The 12423-nt window shown below is 39.9% G+C and overlaps 1 non-coding gene across 1 annotated transcript; it reads left to right on the top strand.

The window, feature by feature from the left end:
- Positions 1 to 11826: 11826 nt before the first annotated feature.
- Positions 11827 to 11933, top strand: LOC141657980 (small nucleolar RNA R71). Its single transcript, XR_012548893.1, has one exon. It is a non-coding gene; the product is annotated as a small nucleolar RNA R71 (small nucleolar RNA).
- The last annotated feature ends 490 nt before the right edge of the window (positions 11934 to 12423 follow it).

The raw sequence follows: 12423 nt of genomic DNA, 5'->3' as shown, positions 1-12423 counted from the left end.
CAGATTCTTGATTCAGGTTTTTTTTGAAGATAACTTTGACTTTGGATATTGACATTGACTGGATGAAGCCTTCTTCTTTTGACTCTTTTGTTTTGGATATTAGTTTTGGTCTTTTCTTTTGATTGAGCTTTTGTCTTTGATCATGGCTCGTATCGTCTTGGATTTTCTTTCTACCATGGATTTGGGTCAGACTAGCACCTGTGGTATGAAATGGGTTGGTCTTTAGTAACACGGATTGTTTATTGTGGGGAATTGGATTGCCTTCCGTCATGGATCGTTAATAAGAGAGACAGTCTGGGTTCGTCCTAGAATCTCTTGAGATAGGCTCGTCCTAAACTGGGGTATAGCAAGGGTTTCTATTGCCAGACATGGAATAGGTAAGAAAATGGAGACGGAGTTTCGGGTCCTCTATAACTTGGAATGGAACATTGTTTAAGTGTACTCACATCGACTTGTCATGCGTTGTTCGTTTTAAAATGTCTCAAACCAATTCTTGTTGTCACAGGAAAAAGGTAAAGCAAGGGATATGATATAATATGTGGATTGAAAAGTGTACTTTTATTGAAATGAGTAATGAATGTATTTAACACAGACTCAAAAAAGACATGACTCATGGGACAGCCCCCAGGTTGTCACTGGGAATGGAAATGGACACGAAGAAAGACACTATGACAAATAAGGGATAGAAAGCCTAAGATTCGGACTCGGACTTAGATTTCGACGCGATCTTAGATCCAAACTCGTAATCATCGGCCCATGCTCAAACATTTATTCTTCTGGCAATTGGCTTCGGCATCTGATTTTGAGCATTCATCCATTTGACCACCTCGTCCTCATCATTGGGAATACTGGAAGGATAACAGTCGAGAAGAGTTTCCTGATAAGTGGTATATCCATGAGGATTGCCTAAACTGCCTTGTGGGTTAAGGGTTGAGAGGGATAGTTTCTCACTTTCAATCATATTCTGGATCACATGCTTAAGCTTATAGTAATCTTCGGTATCATGCCCCCTACCCCTATGGTATCTACAATACGAATTGTCATCCCAAATTTCAGATTTCTTTTCTGGGTCTGGGCTAGTCCCTATTGGCTGAAGAAGACCCAGAGAAGATAATTTGTTCAAGGCTAGGGCATAAGGTATGCCTAAACTTGTGAATGACCTAGGAGATTTGTTAGGTTTCTTTGACGAAGGCTCCATGAGGTTGCCTTTATTGACTTTGATTCCAAAATGAGAAGAACTAGGAATAGATTGCTCAGTTTTTGCTTTCTTCCTAGGACTGTGAGGTTGAGGATTCATCTTGAGAGGTTGGGCCTCAAGTTTCTTACCCATTTCATCAAACTGGTTCTCCATGTTGGAAAGCCGAGAGTTTAGGCTATCAATGGCTCCCTCTATTTTCGAAAATTTATTGTTGAAGGCAATGGAAAGCATGAGCATTCCATTTTGGATATCGTCGTCTTCGAGGACATTGATCTCTTCATCGTTACGAGGATCGAGGAGATGAGAACAGTCTAGGAATGATTCTTTTCCATGTTTATTGTTATTAGACCCAAGAGGGTTGATCCTCTCGAACTGCTCGATAGAAAGCGGCACTGGAAGCTTGCCCTCTTCGATCATATCTTAGATGGTGTGTTTCAAGAGAAAACACTCTTCAATATCATGGCATCTACCTTGGTGATATAGGCAGTATTTGTTGCCCTTCCAGAGGTTCACCTGCTTCTCTAAAGGTGGAACCGGAGTCGGACCTATCGGATGTAGCTTTGCTTGGGCAGGGAGTCCCCTCAAAGCATCAGTATAAGACATGCTAAATCAAAAAGCACCCTTTGATGCCTCCCAGGTTTCCTTTCAATTGTTTTCGGCTTTCTAGTGCGACAGTTACTGCAAGAGGTAGGCTCTGAACGACCTGGACTAGAGGTTTCTTTATGTGGCGTGTTCCTTTCTACTATCTCATTTTCAAGAGTAAGGACGTGAATGCTCAAATTTTCCACTGTAGCTTGAACTCGTAGGACAATGGCAAAAACGTCTGGGAGAGACACGGTGCTTATGGCTTGAATTGCTTTGTGACTTTGCTGTTTGACGGAACTTGCTGGATTCCTACTCGACAGAAATGACGCACATTACAACTTGATTCGACATGTGATCACGTATACTAAGGCAATAAACAAAGGAAGGGACAAGTAATCACGAGGATAAGATGACAAATCTAGACTTGACTTGTGAATTCGTGAAACGTCGTGAGCGACTTCTCGTGTTTGAATTCACGGTGCTTGACTTTAAATTTAGACTCGAGTGTTAACTTCGACGGAGTGACCCTTATATGGTTGACTTTATTGACGGGATTGATGACACGTGTTGATTCTAGGACTTGTGTTTTAACATAGACTTTACTAGAGGTTCGGGTATGTGTGTACCCAAACGTGTCATTAAGAGAATTCGAGAGACGGATTTTGGAACGACTAGACGTGTTAGCCTCAAGTGTGTGAGTTAAGGTGTGGAAATTTTTAGATCCTAACTGAATTGGGGTAGAGGGTCCAAAATGACGGCGTAACGCCTTAGGACATGACTTGAATTTGAAAAGACCCAAAATGTAAAGGAAGACGGGTTTATAACATGACAGAGTTCCGACTAGGACACAATCGATTTGAATTCTAACTTAGCCCAATTGAATTTACATATTTACATTTACATGGTTTGGAAATATTTTGGTTTAAAACGGTTTTTTTTCGTTTTTTTTTGGAAGATTTAAAATTGGAAAATTGGAAAATTCGGCATTATTTGGTTTACAAATAGGACATTTTAAAAGTTTTGAAAATGAATTTTATTTACATTGACATTATTTAGTTTATGAATGAGGAACTTAGACACATACAAACATGCATTATAACGGTATGCTGAGTGCATTTAAAAGGTTTTGGCTTAGAAGATGGGATGCCATATGATAGGCTATCGCACACCTATACAAAGATAATATTTATACCCTAGACAACAAATGAATGTAGTACTTAGGGGTCGAACCCAAAGGAGAAGTGTAATACTACGGTTTTATGAGTCTCTGGGTACTCTATCGAGTGGGCATTACTCTGTCGAGTAAGTGTGTTTTACGTTTTAAAATAGTTTCTGACCTGTTGGGTACTCGATTGAGTAGCCTTGGTACGCGATCGAGTAGGCGGCACTCGATCGAGTACGTCAGTTGCTCGATCGAGTAGCCGGTTTACGGGAGGATGATTTGTCGGGTTTTGTTAATAATGTGAATTAATATATAAACACTTCCGTCACTTTCATAATACACTTTTACAAACCTAATTACTTTCAAAAGAGAAATCAATCTACGTACTTCGCATTCATCGCATTGTTGACAAATCTCGGAGCTTGGAAGGTCGGAATTCATCTTTCTTTACATCTTTGTGATCCTTGCGTCGAGGGTAAGATCTACGTACCGAATTTGTTATATTTAATTAAGTCTTGTTAAACCCTAATTTTGGGAATTGGGGATTTGTGTTAGTTTTGTGTGGTTAGTGATATATGTGATGTTATGTTAGGAGGAGGATCCGTAGAGGAGGTGATCGGTCCGTTTCGTGTTCACAATTAAAGATGTGGTCGTTGGGTCACGGTCGAATCAAAACACAATTTATAACTTCACAAACAACTCTACAATTAGTAAAGAGGCAAGTAAAGGTTGGATCCCAAGGGACGGGAATTGAAATGAGATTTCTATTGAAACTAGCGGTGTCTTAGGGGTGTCACAATTTGGGTTGATGTAGAAGGTCACTAATTAAAATAGCAATGAAAATAAACTAGCAAGATGAATTAAAAAGGGTGTAAACAATTGATTAAAAAGCACTAGGGTGTCATGGGATCATAGGGGAATCACGGGAATTGATCATACAAACATGTTCTCAAATTATAAGCAAGCAATTATTGTTGTGATGGATTGAGTTGGGTTATATCTTACAATCCTAGGAAATTTTGGGTCCCGGAGCCGAATCGATTAGATTGTACAACACCTACAAGTCGACTTAATCTTCCTTACTCAACAACATGCATGGTCTAATGAGACTCGAGTTGGTTTATGTCTTACAAGTCTCATTGAAAAGATAGGTGATGGTGGTAAATGCAAGGATTCATAGGCTTAGCATTTCATCAAACATAACATGTGCATGAGTTAAGATCAAAACAAGCAAGCAAATAAACCATGAAAGCATATTAATTTAAGCATGAATCATTCCCCATGTTGGTTTCCCCTAATCATCCATTAACCCTAGCTAAGAGACTACTCACTCATTATCATGTTAATCATGCTAGCAAGGTTGTCAATCATACCAACAAAATGAAACATGATGAACAAATGAAAGTAATTAACAATAATTAAAAAGGGATTAAGAGATTATACATACTAATGATTCCACTAACAAAGCAAGAATAATAGAAGTACTTGATGTTTGATTGAGAGGTTGTCAATCTCCCAATGATAACCCAAATAATCTTCAATTACCCAAAAAAAGGATGAACAAGAGAGAGATTAAAGAACTAAAACTTGGATTAAAACTTGATTAATACTTGATTACAATATTAAAGAGAGATTTGATTGATATTAACTACTCTAATTATTGATAAGAAGAACATGCTCCTCTAATTAGACTAATGGGGTATTTATAGTGAAAATTAGGGAGGATGAATCAGGGTTAACTAAGGGCTAAACTAGTAATTACACTTTTTAGATTGAGCAAGGAGGAGCCGGTATTTTCCGAAGGAAGGGCTTCTTTCTTTTTAACTTGGAGAAGAGGAAATCGGCTGTGCTGGAATCCGGGTGGAATAAGGTCGGGACGGGCGGATTCTGGCGATGGAATCCGAGCGGATTCAAGGGAATCCGGGCGGATTGTGGAGGTGGAATCCGAGCGGATTAGAGGAAAGCCGCACGGATTCTGCAGCTGGAGGACGGCCGGATTGGGGACAATCCGCACGGATTGTGCCTCAGCAAGATTTATTCTTCTTTTCTTCCCTTTCTTCATAAATTCCTTGGGGATTTCCTTGGGGACTCAAGTATCCTTTCTCAACATTGCTCATCTACTATCATATGTACAAAGGCCTTCTAATCTTGTCTCTCCTTGATGCTTGGTCATTGGATTCGATCAATTTAGCCTCGTTTTGCCATTAAAATGCAAGATTCTTACTCCTTTCCTACCAAGGGATCAAAATCTCAAAGAATATGCAAAACAAAGAACTAAAGATAGTAAATGACCCAAAAATGCACTAAAAAGCATGGGAACAAGGCTAATTCGGGGACTAAATGTGCATCTACAAAAGAATAGCCACTTCCTCATCAAGCGGCGGAGGCACTAAAGAGGAACACATTTAAGAGCATGTAATCCTTCACAAATACTAGTTCAACAAATTACTAAGGCTAAGAGGATGGCACTAAATCACCTCCAAATGGTGTTAAACTAGACTACTTTCGTCCTCAATTTCCAAATGCTTTCGTCAAGAGCGATCGGATGGTGGTCGAATGATGATCCCTATGATGCTAGTAGCATATGATATGACAAGTCTCGAATTCTCTACAAAAGTAAAGGTCATGGATCGTCCCAAGCTCGACCAAGTGGCTTGACAAAAAGGTTTTTTTGGGAATGAAATGCTCAAATCTTTATACACAATGGGTGGATATGACTAGTATTCAAAATTGTCCTCATTTCACTTTCACATTTCAAAAATTTAAGATGGGGTTTGTCCCTTCCGGGCTAGTGTCCTTTGCTTTCGCCAATCGCTTATTAGGCAACCGGTTAACCTCTAGACAATAGCTTTTCGGGGTGATAGTCACTCTGTCTCTGGGCGGCCGAATTCACAACCGTGTGGGGGCCCAATTCAATGGATCCCGCACCAAAGGACATCGAAGTGGTACGCCTCCATCAAAACAACTTAAAATTTCTCAACATTCAACAATTCATAACATTTGAGGTTTCCTTGGCATTAAATTACTTCCACATGACAAAATTCTTTGAAATGAGCACTTCAAACTTATTGATAGAAAATATTTTTGGGTTGCCTTACCACAAGGTCAATCAAGGTCACCTAGACAAGTTAACCAAGTCTATATCGCATCACGGGGTTGGATAGGTGACTCACATGCAAACCCTTGACTAGGCTTTGGGTCATGGGTCAAAAGATACTAGTATGACACTATCTAAGGTGTTTTACAACCATTCTAGTAGACAAAGTCTTAAGTTGAACAAGTATTTGTAATGGTTTAGTTGCTCTTGTCAAAGTTCCAAATTAGGCATTTTCAAAACATTTCTAACATGCAACTACATGCTATGATGCAACTAATATAAACATCCTAATGCAAATGATTCTATCAACTAATATGTCATATAAACTAAATGCAAGTCCTAAGTTCACATTGTTTTACCGCATCAATCAAAATAATGCCACATAGTCATTAACATAAAGAGGAAAAAGGAGATTGGAAAGATCATACCATGCGGTCTTCAATATCCTCATGTCTCGGATGTGGCGTAGTCAATCAATGTGAACAAGGATAGAACAAACACAATATATACAACACAATTTGTACAAAAGGAAATAAACATGTTTTTGGGTTTTCAATTTTTTAAATTTTTATGATTTTCGAAATTTTTCAATTTTTTTGGATTTTTGAATAAGAGTTAAATGTTAGAATTCTCATCCCCACACTAATATGGGCATTGTCCTCAATGGCCAAAATGATGGAAATTATGCAAAGATGATGCATGATTTCTATACTAAATGCAATCTACACTAAGCTATTCTACATGATGCATGGTTTTTGTTATGACGGAGAGGATAATTTAGATTACCTCCCGTTGTGTATGCATTAACTTCCCCAAACCGAGTGAGACACTATTGCTAATGTCCAAGGATGGGTGTAGTTCATGCACACACTATGCAATGCATGAAACTAATTTGTCATTTTGGATTTTGAAAATGGGAACAATAAAATGAGAACACCTCCATGGTACCGAGGTGTGAGTCCTCGATGGTGCTAGGACTACTCCAACAATGATAAAGAAAATAATTAAAAACAAAGAGAGATATAGACAAACCATGAGAGGGTAGGAGTCTCCAAGGCTTGCTAATCTTCCATCATGTCATCATCATCACCACTTTCCTCATTAGAAGTGGTCTCATTGCCACTTCCCTCTTCATTTGCTTCATCACTTTCTTCCTTATCTTGCTCATAATCTTCTTCACCATCTTCTCCTTCTTCACTTGTTTATTCACCAATGTTATCATCAACTTCTTCATTACCAACAACCTCATTGTCACCCGAAACGACCCTAGATGCACCCGGAAATAGGACTTCTCTATCCGCCCAACTAGGCAAAGGACATGATGGATCAAGTAGTCCTTGCCTAGCTAAGTGTATGAGGGGTGGATATTGAGCCAAGTAAGCGTTTTTCCGATCTTCAAAGGCTTGCTTGTGCATTGCTTGCATGAGAAGAGTCACATAGTCATTTCTAGCATCAACTCCTTCCGGCTTGAACTCTTCATACTCAAAAGGGTAAGGTGGTATGACAATTGAAGAGGAGGGCATTTCAAGTTCACCCTTTTGTTGTTGAATAATATACTCGGCCTCTTTAGAAAGGGGAAGTAGATAATTGGTCCGGTGGACGCTTAGACGACAAATCTTTGAAGGCAAAGTGAACGATCTATCTTCACTAGTGAGCCATCCATACTTAGTGTCAAGGGGGTTATGGGTAACCCACTTGTACTTGTTTATCATAGTATGCATATCAACAAGATGACCACCCTCCTTTGCTTTGTACTTGTTATCCTTATTGAAGTTAGGATCAAAGTACTTGGCTAGGATAGTGACTAGGCCGCCATTGACAATAACGGTAGTGCCCTTCTTCCCTCAATCAATGTTGAGCCATCTATCTACCAAGAGCCTCAAAGAATTGTAAGGCTTGGTATGTACTCTTCCAATGTTCAAAGCCGATTCAAGAAGAATAAAATCAAGTTTGGTGAAATGGTTGGTATCTTTCCTTGCAATTATGGTGTTTCCCATGACCTTGTGTCATACTCTTATGCCCGGATGATGGACTAGAAGAGCACGACTCGCATGAAAGTCCTCAAATTTCCTCCCGGAAATTGCCTCCCAAAGAGGGTCGGGTTCATACTTTCCATAATTCTTAAAATAACTCGGTTCATCACTAAGACCCAAAATTTCACCCAATTCCCTAAAGGAAATGCGTCTACTAACATTAGCTAGACGAAACTCGAGATTTTACCTAGTCTCAACTTTGGTGACTTTCAAAGAACTCAAAAATTCCAAGGTAAGGGAGGGGTATGTCAATTTCTTTGTTTCAAACAATTTCTTCAACCCCATGGCTTTGAAAAAGGCTTTAGTTTGCTCAAGGACACCTAACTTATCCAAGGTGTCTTCACAAATGAATTTGGTAGATTGAAATGATTTCCTAGCAAACTTGGCAAAAGTATTTCTATGGGTTTCGGAAATAAAAGTTACCTCCGGATAATGCAAAAGTTGATCGATTTCCGGAGTAGAAGATGTTGTTGCTCCCATAGAAGGTTGTTGTTGTTGTTGCACTTCCAAGTTTGGTGTTGCTACCACCATGGCCAATGCTTTCTTTGCTTGAAGAGCCTTTTGCCTTTGTGAAAGTGTCTTTGGTGCCTTTGTTTCTCCTTTAGTCCTTGCCATTGATGAATTAACCAAGAAAAGAATGAAAAATCTTCAATTTGTAGTGTACCCAAATCGATTTAAAGGTGAAAGGCTTTGCCTTTATGGATTCAAAAATCGACTCAAAGGTTGAAGATTTGTGCTTGGTTTTGATTTTTGATGAAGGAGGAGTGATTAATTTGTTGTTGAAAGAATGATTTGATTTGTTTTTGATGAATGTAGTTGAGGGATTTTGTTTTTGTGATTGAGAGGATGAGGGTTTTGGTGTTTTGAAGTAGTGTTATGAATGAATGAATGAAGGTGGGTGGGGTTTTATAAAGACCGAAATTTTCGAGCTGCAGGGGCAAGACGGGCGGATTCAGCCAAAGACGGGCGGATTCAGCCTCTTCTGAGTTGGAAAAACTCGCCTAACGACGGGCAGATTCGAAAGAAGACGCTCGGATTTGAAAACGCGGGACGAGCGGATTTTCCAGAAGACTGACGGATTTCAGTCCAGGAATTTTTCTTGTTTTCCTCAGCTGCAAAGACGGACGTCTTTCTTTCAAGACGGGCGGATTCATCTCAGGACACCCGGATTCTCTTACAGTCAAAAATTTTCGAAATTCAGCTCAGTTCAGGATGGGCGTCTTTGCTGCAGTACGCTCGGATTTTCTGAGACGGGCGGATTCTCCTGAATACGCTCGGATTCGACCCCTTTGTACCTGGGTTCAGTTCCATCCGTGTACAATGCATTTCCCTTACTATTCTTCCATTCTTCTTCATGTCTTGTGTTCTTCATTGTGGGGGCATTACTAGGCATGGATAGCCTAGGCAATTGTCATCCCCACACTAAGGTAAAACACTACACATCAATTGAAATTGTTAGTCCCTCCCTCACTTCTCTTAAACATGACAACTATCTTGATCAAAGTAAATTAAAATAAATCCAAAGATGACAAAAATGCAATACAAGAATTGAAATGCGAGTTAGGGAGTTAGAAGTATTTACAAACGGTGGTTTAGGGAGGACTCCACCAAACTCTCATTCTTGATGAGATGTCAAGGGGGCATGTTCAAGGTGTTGTTGATGTTGCTCAACACCTTGAAGAAATAATCAAAAGCTTGTTCATTATCGTTGTAAAGTTCTTCAATAGACCTTTGCCCTTGTCGTTGATCTTGATCGATGGCATTACCAATGTAGGGATTAAAAATCCCTTCAAATTCGTCGTCCCAAAGACCACAAACTTCATTAAGTTGATCATTGAAAATTTCTTGATTTGATGGGGACAACTCTCCCAATTTCTTCTCTTGGCCAATGAGGCCATCCTCTTCTTCTTTGATTGATTTTGATGAGCTTTGCAAGCTCTCCTTGTCACAATTCACTTGCTCTTTAAATGGAGCATCTTCAATTTTCTTCTTCCATTGGAGTTCCGATTTCTTCCTTTCATCCTTTCGGCTATAATGATCAATCATGAAACATGGTTCATGTAAACGAGGAGCTCTCATAGTCTTGTCAAGATTAAAGGTTATGCTTTCATCTCCCACTTCTAGAGTGAGCTCACCATGTTTCACATCAATCACCTCACCCGCGGTGTGTAGGAAAGGTCTTCCTAGAATGATTGGAATGTTGGAATCTTCCTCCATATCAACAATGACAAAGTCCACCGGGATGAAAAACTTCCCAATTCGTACGGGGACATCTTCCCATATCCCTAACGGTGTCTTCGTCGATCTATCGGCCATTTGGAGTGTGATGTTGGTGCATTTAAGCTCTCCCATCCCCAACCTTTTACTCACTGAGTACGACATGACACTCACACTAGCCCCTAGATCACATAAGGCTTTGTTGATCGTTGTGTCGCCAATGGTACACGGTATTGAGAAGCTTCCCGGATCCTTTAGCTTTGGAGGCGAACTCCCTTGAAGTATTGCACTACTCACCTTAGTGAAGGCGATAGTCTCAAGTTTCCGGATTGACTTCTTCTTTGTGAGGATATCTTTCATGTATTTTGCATAGGCCGGCACGTGATTGATTAATTCCGTGAAAGGAATCGAGACTTCCAAGTTCTTCACAATTTCCATGAACTTTCCAAGTTGATCATCAAATTTGGGCTTGGCTTGGCGACTTGGAAAAGGAAGTCTAATCACAATGGGCTCCTTCTCCTTGACCTTGTCTTCATCTTTCTTTGAACTTTCTTCTTTTGATGATTCTCTATCTTTGGAGTTTTTCACAATTTCTTCCTTATCACTAGCTTCCACAACTTCATCCTCAACTTGCTTCTTCGGTGCTTCATACCTAGTACCACTTCTCAAGTGAATGGCACTAACCGTTTCATGTCTTGGGGTATTACTTTGAGGTGGTAATTGCCCCTTTTGTCTTTGTGAGCTTGAAGATGCTAGTTGAGTCAATTGTGTTTCCAACATCTTGGTGTGAGCTAGGATGTTGTTGATGGTGGTTTCCTTTGCTTGGCTATCTTTTTGCATTTGAGTGAAAAATTCTTGTTGATTCTTTTGCATTTGGAGGACCGCTTTTTGGACATCAAAACCTTGGTCATTTTGGTGATTGTATGGATTTTGATTTTGGTAACCTTGGTTTTGATTGTAAAAGGGTCTTTGATTTTGGTTTCTCATGGGTGGTGGAGTGTATGTTGTTTGAGGGTTTTGGACATTTTGGCTTTTGTATGAGAGATTTGGATGGAATTTGGTATTCTCATTGTAATAGTTGGAATAAGGGGTACCACTCTTGTATGCTTGGAAAGCATTCACTTGTTCATTTGTTCCCCTACATTCACTTTGGTCATGTCCCAAAGTTCCACAATTCTCACATATCCCACTTGGGATTGATGAGGATGCCGTCATGGCATTAACATGATGCTTTGGTGATTTTGAGACTTCTTCAAGTCTAGCCATAGCTTTTTCAAACTTCAAATTGATTGTGTCAATGTGAGCACTAAGTTGAGCACCCAATTGAGTAACGGAGTCCACTTCATGCTTTCCTCCTCTAGTAGCCTTGCGAGGTCTACTATATTGTGAGTTATGGACCGCCATTTCCTCAATCTTGTTCCATGTTTGATTGTCATCAACTTCGGTGAACATTCCATTTGATCCCATGTTGAGAATGTTCCTTGAATCTTCATATAAACCATTCCAAAATTGTTGTACCAAGAACCATTCGCTAAGTCCATGGTGAGGACATGAGCGACAAATTCCCTTGAACCGCTCCCAAGCTTCATACAAAGATTCTTCATCCCTTTGCTTAAAACCCGTAATTTGAGCTCTTAGCATGTTAGTCTTTTCCGGTGGGTAGAATTTTTTGTAGAAAGCTAGAGCTAACTTCTTCCAAGAATCAATTCCGAGAGTGGCCTTATCAAGGCCCTTCAACCATTGCTTCGCGGTACCGATTAGAGAAAAAGGAAATAAGACCCATCTAATTTGGTCTTGAGTCACACCCGTTTGAGAGATTGGATCACAATAGTCGCAAAAGGTTTCCATATGAGAATGAGGGTCTTCACTAGGCATCCCCCCAAATTGGCTCCTTTCAACTAATTGGATGAAGGCGGATTTGGCAATAAAGTTTCCGGTTAGATGTTGTGGTGTAGGAGTACCATTGGGTAGGTTCTCCTCGGTGGGTACGGAGTGTGACGAGAATTTAGGCATTGTAGGTTGATTTTGTGTGGTATTGTGTAATGGGTTCTCCTCTCCTTCTATTGCGAAAGGGTTGGTGAACTCAATAGTTGGTTGGACAACTTCACTAATACCTCTTAAATTCCTCCTA

This window comes from Silene latifolia, chromosome 5 (assembly GCF_048544455.1).
Source record: "Silene latifolia isolate original U9 population chromosome 5, ASM4854445v1, whole genome shotgun sequence".
Taxonomy (NCBI): Eukaryota; Viridiplantae; Streptophyta; class Magnoliopsida; order Caryophyllales; family Caryophyllaceae; genus Silene; species Silene latifolia.
This window is presented reverse-complemented; position numbering and strand designations above follow the sequence as displayed.